The sequence below is a fragment of the Spinacia oleracea genome, chromosome 1, assembly GCF_020520425.1.
Source record: "Spinacia oleracea cultivar Varoflay chromosome 1, BTI_SOV_V1, whole genome shotgun sequence".
Lineage (NCBI taxonomy): Eukaryota > Viridiplantae > Streptophyta > Magnoliopsida > Caryophyllales > Amaranthaceae > Spinacia > Spinacia oleracea.
The window spans coordinates 9,262,138-9,276,728 of record NC_079487.1 but is presented as its reverse complement, the minus strand read 5'-3'; positions in this window follow the sequence as shown (position 1 = coordinate 9,276,728).

Here is a 14,591-nt window from a genome sequence, read left to right as displayed (position 1 = left end):
TTGGTCGCTTTAAGCAACTATACATGAGTGAACCAAGAAAAGAAACAGTCGCAGAGTTTGTTCACCTGGTCCAAAAGGCTTAGATAATACTCGACTGTGAAGCCAAAGATTTACTCAAGGCTAAAGGGAGACCCTTCAAGAAAGGTGGAAAGTCCAAGGGCAATGCTGAGCCAAGAAAGAAGACAAAGCAGGACAAGTCCACATCAAGCTGTCTTTATTGTGATGGAATTGGCCATTACAAGAGAGAATGTCCAAAGCTAATTAAGGAAGATCAGAAGAACGGAACAGTCGTTTCATCTTCAGGTATTTTCGTTATAGACTGTATACTTGCTAATTCAACTTCTTAGGTATTAGATACAGGTTGTGGCTCACACTTATGTTCCAATTCACAGGGACTAAGAAGAAGTAGAAGGTTAAGCAAGGGTGAAGTCAACCTACGAGTAGGAAATGGAGCAAGGATTGCTGCATTAGCTGTAGGAACTTATTATTTGTCGTTTCCCTCTAGGCTAGTTTTTGAACTGGAAGAGTGTTTCCATGTTCCAAGTCTTACTAAAAACCTCATATTTGTTTCTTTCTTAGATGCTAAGGAATATTCCTTTTTAATAAAAGAGAATAGTTGCTCGTTTTATTTTAAAGAGATGTTTTATGGATCTGCTAGATTAGTCAATGGACTTTATTTATTAGATCACGACAAACAAGTTTATAGCATAAATACCAAAAAGGCCAAAAAGAATTATTCAGATCTCACCTATCTGTGGCATTGTCGATTAGACCATATTAACATGAAGCGCATAGAAAGACTTCAAAAGGAAGGAATTCTAGAACCATTTGACTTAGAGGATTATGGTAAGTGCGAATCATGTTTACTTGGCAAAATGACAAAGCAACCTTTCTCTAAAGTTGGAGAAAGAGCAACTGAACTATTGGGTTTAATCCATACAGATGTATGCGGACCAATGAGTACAAATGCTAGAGGTAGTTTCAGCTACTTTATCACTTTCACTGATGACTTCAGTAGATATGGTTATGTCTACCTAATGAAGCATAAGTCTGAATCCTTTGACAAATTCAAGGAATTTCAGAGTGAAGTAGAGAATCAATTAGGCAAGACTATTATAGCACTACGGTCTGATAGAGGCGGTGAATATCTAAGCTATGAATTTGATGACCATCTGAAAGAATGTGGAATTCTATTAGAATTGACTCCTTCCGGAACACCTCATTGGAACGGTGTGTCAGAACGGAGGAATAGAACCTTTCTAGACATGTTTAGATCAATGATGGGTCAGGCCGAACTTCCAATAGAATTTTGGGGACATGCACTAAACACAGCTGCACTCACTATAACTAGAGCTCCGTCTAAAGCTGTTGAAAAGACTCCGTATGAGTTATGGTTTGGAAAGCCTCCAAATGTGTCTTTTCTTAAGATTTGGGGTTGTGAAGTATACGTCAAACGACTAATTTCAGACAAACTTCAACCAAAATCTGACAAATGTATCCTAGTAGGCTATCCAAAGGAAACAAAGGGGTATTACTTCTACAATACATCTGAGAACAAGGTGTTTGTTGCTCGAGATGGTATCTTTTTTGGAAAGAGATCACGTTTCCAAAATGACAAGTGGGAGAAAAGTAGACCTCGAAGAAATTCGAGTCGAACAACAAACTCTAGAGAATGCTCAAGATGATATTCAGGATGAAACTCAGAGATCTTTAGAAGTATCTGGTGAGAATCAAGGACCATCTAGAAATGTAACCCCTCGTAGATCGCAGAGATATAGGTCTCAACCGGAAAGGTACTTAGGTAACTTAACGAACGAGAGCCATGAAGTTCTATTACTTGAAAGTGATGAACCTGCGACTTACAAACAAGCTATGACGAGCCCTAGCTCCAAGCAATGGCAAGAAGCCATGCAATCTGAATTAGACTCCATGTCTGAAAACCAAGTTTGGGATTTGGTCGATTTTCCAGATGGCTACTAAGCCATAGGACGCAAATGGGTTTTCAAACTGAAAAAGGACAAGGATGGGAAACTACAAGTTTTCAAAGCTAGATTGGTTGCAAAAGGTTACAGGCAAGTCCACGGTATGGATTACGATGAAACCTTTTCACCAGTTGCAATGCTAAAGTTTATTCGGAGAATGCTATTACGAAATATGTCAGATGGATGTCAAAACCGCTTTCTTAAACTGCATTTTAACCGAAACTATGTTTATGACACAGCCAGAGGGTTTTGAGGATCCAAAGAATGCTAAAAAGGTATGCAAGCTTAAGAAATCAATCTACGGATTGAAGCAAGCATCAAGGAGCTGGAATATACGTTTTGATGAAGCAGTCAGTGACTTTGGTTTCATCAAGAACGCGGACGAATCTTGTGTATACAAGAAGGTCAGTGGGAGCAAAATTGCTTTTCTAGTATTATATGTCGACGACATAGTACTTATCGGAAATGACATTCCTATGTTGAACTCTGTCAAGATTTGTCTTGGGAAATGTTTTTCGATGAAGGATCTAGGAGAAGCACAGTACATACTGGGCATCAAGATTTACATAGGTAGATCTAAAAAGATGATTGGACTCAGTCAAAGAACTTATATCAATAAGTTGCTTGAAAGGTTCAATATGGAAGACTCCAAGCGAGGCTACCTACCCATGTCTCATGGAATGACTCTAAGCAAGACTCAGTGCCCCAAAACACTGGATTAGCGTAGAAGAATGAGTGGGATTCCATATGCATCATTGATTGGTTCAATAATGTATGCTATGATATGTACACGCCTGGATGTTGCGTACGGACTCAGTGCTCCGAGCAGATACCAGTAAGACCCAGGAGAGGCACATTGGACAGCTGCCAAGAATATTCTGAAGTACCTGAAAAGGCACAAAGATGACTTCCTGGTATATGGTGGAGATGATGAATTAATTATTAAAGGCTATACGGACGCAAGTTTCCAAACCGACAAGGATGATTTCAGATCACAATCTAGGTTTATCTTCTGCCTCAACGGAGGGGCAGTAAGCTGGAAAAGTGCTAAGCAAAGCACCATTGCATATTCTACAACTAAAGCGGAGTACATTGCTGCACATGAAGCAGCAACGGGATGATATTTGGCTAAGGAAGTTCATAGGTGAACTTGGTGTAGTCCCCTCAATGAAAGGACCAATAGCTCTATATTGTGATAATAACGGAGCTATTGCATAGGCAAAAGAGCCTAGACACCACCAGAGAGTCAAGCATGTACTTCGTAGATTTCACCTTCTACGAGAGTTCGTTGAAAGAAAAGAAGTCGAGATAAGCAAGATTGGAACTGACGACAATATCTCCGATCCATTAACTAAACCTCTGCCGCAAGAGAAGCACAACTCGCACACTGCAGCTATGGGAATCAAGCATGTTGGAGAATGGCTTTGATGTCTTTATTTAATGTTTTAAAGTTTTAGAGTTTAATACTTTGTAAAACGGTATTGGTTAACTGTAGACACCTAAATCGTGTCTCCCCTCTGGGATGATGACGATACCATTATCCTTACTAGGAGGTTGGAGCAACTCCGTGCGGAAATCCCAATTGCTAAGAACATCTCCAAAATATAAGATCCAAAATCAAATCCCCGAGGCCGTTCCCCTTCCAGAACTCGGTACAAAATACAATTTTCAAAAACCAATTTCAAAATCCAAGTACAATCTCATCTAGCAGACAATTCCATTGGTTTTACTAAGCCTTTTCCACTCAAAATCATATAAGGCAAGTCAAATTCGGGCGCCGACCCACAAAACCGAGCAAGCCGGGCCTCGTCCCGTAAAACAGAAATTCAAAACCCGAAACGGCTTGTGTTTTAGACGCAAAATCAAGTCTTAACCTCCAAGAAAACACTATACGCCAAACATCATACTATTCGTACGAAGGTACATCAATACAAGACAAATTAAGGACGGAGCCCGCGTCCTTGTTTTGGCGGCATTCACGCCACGTCACCAGTGCCCAGCGCTGCCAGCTGCGTGCTGCGCTGGCAAAGGCTGGCCTTTAGCAGCCATTTTTCCTATAAATACCCCCTAATTCCAATCATTAAGGGAGGCAGATTCAATATACAACGTCGTAATACAAAAATTATGCCTCAAATCCAAATCAAAAAATCCTTCAAAAACACATACAAACTTCAAGTTCTAAGCAATTGGGAGCTCTAAAAGGAATTCTTGCCTAAACCTAAATAGGTTATTCCCAATCCCACCATATTCGATCATGTTTCTTTGATTTTCCTATTTAAAAAATGATTAGCAAGTTGGCATTTTTACTACTAAAAATGTCACTTGCAACAATCATACAACTTTTCAAAATCCAAAATTTTCAAAATACAAAAATGCAAACTTTCAAGATTCAAGGATGTTCAAAGTTGTTTGTAATCACTTCTTTGAACTAGAATCACTTTCAAGTATGGAGTAATCAAAGATGACACCTTTCTAACTTTTAAAGGTGTAGTCTTTTGAGATTCAAGACTCCATTTTTCAATATACAAGTTCAAGTTTTCAAATTTCAAGATCCGATAATGTTTAGGGTTGCTCATGACTACTTCCCTAAACTAGGATCCTTTCAAAATAAGAGCACATCAAAGATCTAACCTTTTCAACATTAAAAGGCCCGATCTTTGAGATTCAAGTCTCTTAAGCTTCAATATTTCAAGTACAAGTTCAATATTTCAAGTTCAAGTTCAAGTATTTCAAGTTCAATATTTCAAGATTCAAACTTTCAAGTTCAAGTTCTATATGCAAAATCTAGGACACTTTGGGATGAACAACTTCTCCCAAGTTGAGATTTTTGGCTTTGAATTCGTGTCGTGCGCACATATTTTTAAGGAGCCGCTTGGCGTTCGAATCTCATGTGCCCAAGTACAAATTTCAATATCGCAATTTCAATTATGCACCTTTCAATATTGCAATTTCAATTATGCACCTTTCAATTCTGCAATTTCAATATCGCACTTTCAATTCCGTATTTAAATTCCGCACTTTCAATTCCGCATCTTTACTTGCCTAGTCCTTCTAGGCAATGTGGACCTACTCCCTAGTCCATCTCTAGGGGGTCTTGTATTTACTAATTCCTTACTTATTTACTATTGTGATGTTGCTTTATTTTCTTTATTGCTTCCATCACCATACATGCTAAATACAACAAAATGCAAGGTTACATCACGCTTAACAAAGATAATTTCTTGGACAAACCGATCTTAGGCTCCCTTAAATTAACTTTAAAGCAAAGTGACCGACATACAAAGTAGAGATTCTATTTTCTCTAAATTCAAACCCACATAGTCTAAACTAGGGTATTTTCGAAAATGTTGTGTCACGTACTTGAATAATTTCTAAAGCTCGCGGAATAAGCATTTTGTTCCCGTGCTCGGATCTCACCCATCCGTTCTGAAGATTCAAGTCTTATCCTAATAGAGTCATTTTCGGTCTTTCTAAACAAGACCTTAAACAATGTTTGGTGGCGACTCCTTCGAGGTACAAAAATACGAGGGTTTCTAAAAACCGCCCCCTTGTAGGGATGGCATGCACAAAAAATACCCCTACATTAACCATTCATATAAATGAGTAGAATTCATTTTTCCATTTAATTTGTGGTTTATTAAATGATGAGTCCCTTCAAATTGACGATATATTCAAGATAGACTGTTAGGACCAGTCATGTGACTAAGAAATGTCTATCAAGTGAACTTGAATGTCAAAAGTTGAAAATGGTCTCTGGTTGGAGTTTTCTATAAAGATGGACGCATAGAAAACGCTAGACGACTAGAATGCAAGATGACTAGTAGTTCTGTTTCTTGAACTATGTGGACATGGCAATGTCGCAATCATTTGCATAGATACTTACTTTGGGAAGACTAGTATCGGACAGACCTATAAAACTTTACTATAAGAGATGAAAATCTGTCATAAGTAAATTTCATTAAAATTATTAGACACTAATCCTCAATACCTGAGTGATTTGAGTTTAGGGGAATATAGTTAAACATAATAACATGTGCAGAACAATCCCCAAAGCCAGGAAACATGTATAAAGCACAGATTAAGCAAACTTACATTCGAAGCATGTTTTCCACAATAATCTGTCAACGAACACGAACAAAGAACTCCACTTGTCGTTCCTCTACTTGGTTCACCGACACGATCCGATCCGTCTTGATAATCGTAGCTTTGAAAATTGATCAAGAGATTTGCTTTTGGGATGAACACACTATGGAGGCACAGAGAGAATTAGGGTTCTCTGTTTTCTCCTAGGGTTGTGTGTAATCTGAATTGTGATGTACTAAGTTGGAAATTAGGTTGTAAGGTTATTTACATAACCTTACTAACCGACCAAGCCAAGAGGCAAGGCCGGTTAGCAAGCCCGCAAGCCAAAACGCACGGACACGCACAGCCAGTGGGCCGTGGGCCGCGCTGCTGCTGTGTCGTGGTCTTGGCCCGCATACACGCGCATAGCTCCGCGCCACAAGGGCCTCGCTTCTGCTGCGTTGCTTTGCTTGCCCGCCTATGCGCGCGCCCATGGGCCTCGAGTGCTTCGTGCACTCGGATCATGGGCCGCTCCTTGTATTCGCGATTAAATATATTTCCGATTTATTTATCGTTTCGTATACGACGAATCACCGTCGTACGATACGATTTATTCGTTTCGCCTAGCTTACGAATATTCGCGATACGATATACGATTCCGATGCAAGGTCGTATCGTATAATACATTTCCAACTTAAATCCCGAAAAGCCATTAAATGAATTTCCGATTCATTTAATCCGGTGATCTGTTACGTGTCATTGGTGTGACCTTGTAGGTTCAGTCAAGAGTAAGTTGTGAGTTCAATATCCAGTAGAACTCACTGATCGGAAGCATTGCTCCAGCTAGCTGTTTCGATCACTTGATCTCACTGAATTAATTGTTCGTAATTAATCTGAACCTTGGTATTAGACTTAATGCACCTTTGGTGAAGGACATATTTCCTTCAATCTCCCACTTGTCATTCAGACAAGTGTGCATCCACATTCCTTTGTCACTTAGTGTTACTTACTGAACATAAGGTAAGATCCAAGCCATCCTTATTAGGTCTAGAAGTGTTTCTAGGATTACAGAGTTCAACTGTCAAACTTTTGCAGAAGGTTAAGCCTAACCATTCTGAGCACGACCATGCATTTTACAGTATCTAACTCTCCGAGAGGCCTTGTTACACAACAACACCATATCCTATCAAAGATAGGAGGACAATCCATTCTTGAAATCTATGACGCCCAATAACTGCTTTTATAGCCTCCTTTTACGGTGCGACGTTTAGCTAGTATCAAAGCGAACTAATTCTCAAACAAGGAGACATAATCGCTCATGTTCTGAGGAACGGTTTCTAATCACCATTAATGAGAACTACATATGACATGACTTTAATCTCTTAAAGCGTTCTCATGGTCAATCCGATACAAGATCCAATAAGTATCTATGCAAAAGATTCTGACATCCAGTCACTCTAGTTCAAGAAACAGAACTAAGTAATCTACTTGCAATCTAATCTTCATTAGTCATTGGTCGTCCACCTTTCAATGACCTGGATTAGGGATCCTTTGTGACTTCAATATTCAAGTTCACTTATGGGTGTTTCTTTGTCAAAGAATCCATCTTGACATCCCATTTGAATGATTTGAATCACATGGACTTATCATTTAATTCTAAACCACAATTAAATGAATATGAAACAAATAAATTTCATAAATATGAAATGGTTAAACCAATTGTTTTAAACATAGATCTAACAGATGTTCTAAAACAATACTTAGAAAATCAAAGCCATTCTCCAACATGCTTGATTCCCATGGTTGCTACATGTGCGTTGTGTTTCACTTGTCGCAACGGTTTAGTCAATGGATCCGCGACGTTGTCGTCAGTTCCAACCTTGCAAATCATGATCTCGATTTCCTTTCTTTCAACGATCTCTCGAAGTATATGAAATCGCCGCAGTACGTGCTTGGACTTCTGGTGGCTCCTAGGCTCCTTTGCTTGGGAAATGGCTCCGTTATTGTCGCAATACAAAGCCACTGGTCCTTTAATGGAGGGGACAACACCAAGTTCTTCGATGAACTTCCGAATCCAAATAGCTTCCTTTGCTGCTTCTGAGGCAGCAATGTACTCGGCTTCAGTTGTAGAATCCGCAATAGTGCTTTTCTTAGCACTTTTCCATCTTACTGCTCCGCCGTTGCGGCAGAACACAAAACCCAGACTGTGATCTGAAATCATCTCTGTCGGTTTGAAAGCTTGCGTCCGTATAGCCCTTAACAATCAACTCATCTGTACCACCATAAACCAGAAACTGATCCTTAGTCCTTATCAGGTACTTTAGGATGTTCTTGGCAGCAGTCCAATGCGCCTCACCTGGTTCTGACTGGTACCTGCTCGTTGCACTGAGTGTGAACGAAACATCCGGCCTTGTACAAATCATAGCATACATGATGGATCCAATAGCCGAAGCGTATGGAATTCCACTCATCTTTCTACGCTCATCAGATGTTTTGGGACACTGATTCTTGCTTAGATATACGCCATGTGACATGGGTAGATGGCCTCTCTTGGCTTCCATCATATTGAACCTAGCTAGCACTTTGTCAATGTAATTGCTTTGTCTTAGTCCAATCATCCTCTTAGATCTATCCCTATAGATCTTGATGCCCAATATGTACTGTGCCTCTCCTAAGTCCTTCATTGAGAAACACTTCCCGAGCCAAGTCTTTACAGACTCCAACATAGGAATGTCGTTTCCAATAAGCAGTATGTCGTCAACATACAAGACTAGGAATGCAATTTTACTCCCACTGACCTTCTTGTATACACAAGATTCGTCCTGATTCTTGATGAAGCCAAACTTATTGACTGCTTCATCAAATCGTTTATTCCAACTCCTCGATGCCTGCTTTAGTCCGTAGATGGACTTCTTAAGCTTGCATACCTTTCCTTGGTTCTTTTGATCGACAAAACCCCTCGGCTGTGTCATGAACACAGTCTCTTCAAGAACACCGTTCAAGAAGGCAGTTTTGACATCCATTTTCCATATTTCATAGTCATGAAAAGCGGCAATCGCAAGGATTATCCGAATAGACTTAAGCATCCCGACTGGAGAAAAGGTTTCATCGTAGTCAACGCCGTGAACTTGCCTGTAGCCTTTTGCTACCAATCTGGCCTTGTATATGTATACAATTCCATCTTTGTCTTTCTTCAACTTGAAGACCCATTTGCATCCGATAGGTGTGAACCCATCCGGCAAATCAACCAAATCCCAGACTTGATTTTCAGACATGGAGTCTATTTCAGATTGCATGGCCTCTAACCATTTAATGGAGCTTAAGCTCGTCATAGCTTGCTTGTAAGTCAAAGGTTCATCACTATCCATTATGAGAACGTCTAAGTTTTCAGTCAAGAGGACGCCTGTCCATCTGTCCGGCTAAAAAATAGTTCTATTTGACCTACGAGGGGCAACAACGTTTTGAGGAACTACTCCCACTGGCTCTTCTAAAGACCTTGGAGGTTCATCAACGTGAACTGCTTCTAAAGAGTTCTGAGTTCGTTGTTCGTCTCGAATCTCTTCGAGGTCTATTATTCTCCCACTTGTCAATTTGGAAATATGATTTCTTTCCAAAAAGACACCGTCACGAGCAACGAATACCTTGTTGTCTGACTTGTTGTAGAAATAATACCCCATAGTTTCTTTTGGATACCCAACGAAGAAACATTTGTCAGATTTAGGTTGTAGCTTGTCCGAAATTAATCGTTTGACATATGCTTCGCAACTCCAAATCTTCAGAAAATACAACTTTGGAAGTTTCCCAGTCCATAATTTGTATGGAGTCTTTTCAACAGCTTTTGACGGAGCACGATTCGGTGTGAGTGCTGCAGTTTGCAACGCATGTCCCCAGAACTGTAAAGGAAGTTCGGCCTGACCAATCATTGACTTGACCATATCGAGTAAGGTCCTATTTCTCCGTTCCGACACTCCATTCCATTGAGGTGTCCCCGGAGCAGTCAATTCAGAAAGAATACCGCATTCTTTTAGATGGTCATCAAACTCGTGCCTAAGATATTCACCTCCTTGATCCGATCTTAGAGCTTTGATTTTCTTGCCATGTTGATTCTCTACTTCATTTTGAAATTCTCTGAATTTCTCAAACGATTCAGACTTGTGCTTCATTAAGTAAATATAGCCATATCTACTGAAGTCGTCCGTAAACGTTATGAAATAGCTGAACTCACCTCTAGCTTTCGTACTCATAGGCCCACATACGTCCGTATGTATTAGCCCTATTAGTTCGCTTGCTCTTTCTCCTACCTTTAAGAAAGGTGGCTTTGTCATTTTGCCAAGTAAACAAGATTCGCATTGATCAATCTTCTCTAAGTCGAATGATTCTAGAATTCCTTTCCGTTGAAGTAATTCCATGCGCTTTATGTTTATATGGCCTAATCGACAATGCCACAGAAATGTGAGATCCGAATCACCAGTTTTAGCCTTTTTGGTATTTATGTTATAAATGTGTTTGCTCTTATCTAGCACATAAAGACCGTTTTCTTGTTGTGCTGAACCATAAAACATTCTATTCAAAGAAAAAGAACAACTATTGTCTTTAAATTGAAAACTAAAACCTTTAGAATCCAAACTTGAAACGGAAATGATGTTTCTGGTGATACTAGGAACATAGTAACAGTTTTCTAGTTCCAAAACAAACCCACTAGGCAAAGAAATAAAATAAGATCCTACGGCTAATGCAGCAATCCGTGCTCCATTTCCCACGCGTAGATCCATCTCGCCTTTATCAAGCTTTCTACTTCTCCTTAGTCCCTGTGAATTGGAACATAAGTGTGAGCCACAACCAGTATCTAATACCCAAGAAGTAAAATTAGCAAGATTACAATGTATAACATACATACCTGAAGTAGAAGCAACGTTCCCGTTCTTCTCATCTTCCTTCTTCTTCAAGCAATCTCTCTTCCAATGCCCCTTCTTCTTGCAGTAGAAGCATTCAGAGCCGGCAGGAGAACGAGTCGCCCTTTTATGTTTACCAGAACTGGCGCCATTGGACTTGGATGAGGACGAAGCCTTGCCCTTACCCTTCTTGCTCTTGTTCTTGCCTGATTTCTTGAAGTTCTTGCCCTTACGTACCATAAGCATATCATGCTTATTCTCTTGCTTGAGCGTCTTTTCAGCGGTTTTCAGCATACCGTGAAGCTCAGTAAGAGATTTCTCCATGTTGTTCATGTTGTAATTCAACTTGAACTGATCATAGCCATTATGAAGCGAATGGAGAATGATGTCAATAGCCATTTCATTTGAGACGTCAGGTTCTAGAGCTCTCATGTTCTCAAAGAGTCCAATCATTTTAAGAACATGTGGGCTCACTGGTTCTCCTTTCTTGAGCTTAGTCTCAAGGATCAACCTCTGAGTCTCGAATCTTTCGATTCTGGCTTGGTCCTGAAACATGTTCTTCAACTCCTAGATGATTTAGTAAGCATCCGAGTTAATGAACGTTTTCTGAAGTTCAGGACTCATGGATGCAAGCATCACACATTTGACATCCCTGTTGGCCTGAATCCAACGATTAAGGGCAGCTTGAGTTACCTCCGGCCCAGCCTCTTCCGGTAACTCTTCCTCAAGGACATATTCTTTTTCCTCATGCATAAGAACTATTTGTAAGTTCCTTTGCCAGTCGAGGAAATTGTTGCCATTCAACTTCTCTTTGTCGAGAATTGAACGCAGGTTGAAAGTGTTATTGTTTGCGGCCATTTTTTATTACTACAATCGAAAAGAATTTGCAATAAATAACCATTCATACAATTCAATAACTTTGAAATAAAAGAAAAACATGCAATCATTAAAGATATTAAAACATTTCATTCATGCAAAAGTAAAAACATGGTCCAAAATGAATGAAACGACTCCAAGACCCCAAAAGTCCTAAATCCTTAAGCAGCTTTAGCATGTGTTAAGTAGTTTAAGATTTTAGGTAAGCAAAACCTATTGCTAGTAATCTCCAAATTACTCTTGGTTAATAAATTAATGCCATAATTTATCCCATTGCCACAAATTAATGCCATTGTTGTTTGAGTTGTAACCACAATCAACGTGCTCCTTTAGGACGCCTTACCACCTAAGTCAACTAAAATATCACCTCTCTTTAGCGTAAACCTACTATCTTAGATCCCTAGATTTTTGTAAGTGTTGATTTGGAAGGCAATTTTTAAAACTCAATATTACTTGGACCTAGTTGTTTCTATGTTGGTTCGATTATTTAGTGAACTTAAAACTAATCGATTCATAGGAAACAACCTGTTCATGCAAAGCATACATACATTCATACATTCACGCATCCAACTTCTTGTCTTGAAACATCCAATCTTCATCACCTCCTTGTTAGCTTGGCATCGTCTTGAATCTTCGTTCAAATGCTAACTTAAAGTTCTAAACTTAGAAATACTTGAAAATAATAAATTACATCAAAATTTCCATGGTACGCAGACCATATTTAAAACTTTACATTCAAAGATAGAACGGTGCGCAGACCGTATTTAACTATCCTAAATTGGCCATACTAGTCACTTGGAGTACCTGCATTGCATAAAATATATATTCTACGCATTCACCCATTCGTATGCTAAAACGAATGGCCCATGTTAATATGCAAGGATTTACGTGAATTAATTAAAATTCACGTTCACATAAACGCGTCCTAAAAGATTAATCAATTTCCAAATTATTAATCCTTAGACTTTATTCTAATTAAAATGAATTTAATTAAAATAATGCGACCTACGAAATAATTAAAATAATTATTTCATTTTAATTTCATTTAGTGGCTCCCACACAAACCAATAATTATTCCGGATAATTAATTATGAAATATTAAATTAAAACTCGCGGCCCGGCCCAAGCAAATAAAATATTAAATTAAATATCCCGTTAGCCCAAATTAATGCAAATATACGAAGCCCAACGAATTAAACGATTTTAAAAAAAAATCCAATTGCTAAATCGGGCTAGGCTTGCGCCCAGCCCCGCCTTGCGTGAGGCCCAAGAGCACACGAACAGAGCTCGCGCATTCCAGCCCCATCGCTCCCGCGCGCGCGTCCCCGCAGCGATGCTGCCCTGCGCTGCGTGTTGTGCATCGTGAGCGCTCGACGTCACAAGGCTTGCGCCTCGCTTCGTCGCAGCCCCGCAAGCTACCTCGCCTGCCCTTCCCTCGCCCAGCGCGCACGAGGCACGCAGCATCGCTGCTGCTGCCCGTGTCGCATGGCTCGGTCGCGCACAATGGCCTCGTATGGCTCGACGAGCCATACTTCCATCATGCCCATGTTCGTGTTTTTGGTTCGTAAAACGGACCAACTTAATTAAAATTAAATTTAATTCACGAACTTGCATTAATTTTATTTTTCAAAAAAAAGTTACGATTTAATTTTCGAAAAACAACGATTTTTAACGATTTAATAAACTTTAACGACAATCCAATTTCGTAAAATTAATAAATCAAGGGCTAACAATATTCAAATTTTAAGAACGATCGAATCAACTTTAAAGTTTGAACTTTTAATTAATAAAATCCGAAACTTTATATCGTTCATAAACAATTAAATTTCAGATTATTAATAATTTGGTTTAAGTGCGATTAAAATTAACGAAACCATTCAAAATTTTAATCCAATAATTTTAAAAATTAGCCACTGACCCATGAAATTATACCCCCTTCCCTAATTAACCGAATTATTAAACCAAAATTAATTAAAATTCAATTAGGGTTGCAAATTTTACGAATTGGGGAAAGGCAAAATTAGGGTTTATACTCATCGGAAAAATCTGAAATTTTTACCATAGATCAATCATGTACCCAGCAACATTGTGTCAAACTTTCAAGAAATTTCGAGTAGTTTAGGTCGACCTTTTAATTGAATTAATGTCCGACACTTTTAATTTTTAATGAAAAATTAACAAAAACGCCCAAAAAACGATACTTCGAGGCCTGTTTTCGCAATTCTATTCTCATGAGTTGATCTTAGAAAATCGTTTTCCATCAGATTAGGGTTATAAAAATGAAAAAGCGAATATTTTTTATTTCGGAACTGCCAATTTCGAAATTAATCCCATAATTCGAAGAAAATTCCGAAAAATCAACAAAAATTCCAAAATTTTCGACAATGCAAAAACAATAATAATCATGCTAATTCATGCTTTGAATACATAAGGCTCATGATACCACTGTAGGGGAATACAGTTAAACATAATAACATGTGCGGAACAATCCCCAAAGCCAGGAAACATGTATAAAGCACAGATTAAGGAAACTTACATTCGAAGCGTGTTTTCCACAATAATCTGTCAACGAACACAAACAAAGAACTCCACTTGTCGTTCCTCTACTTGGTTCACCGACACGATCAGATCCGTCTTGATAATCGTAGCTTAGACAATTGATCAAGAGATTTGCTTTTGGGATGAACACACTATGGAGGCACAGAGAGAATTAGGGTTCTCTGTTTTCTCCTAGGGTTGTGTGTAATCTGAATTGTGATTGTACTAAGTTGGAAATTAG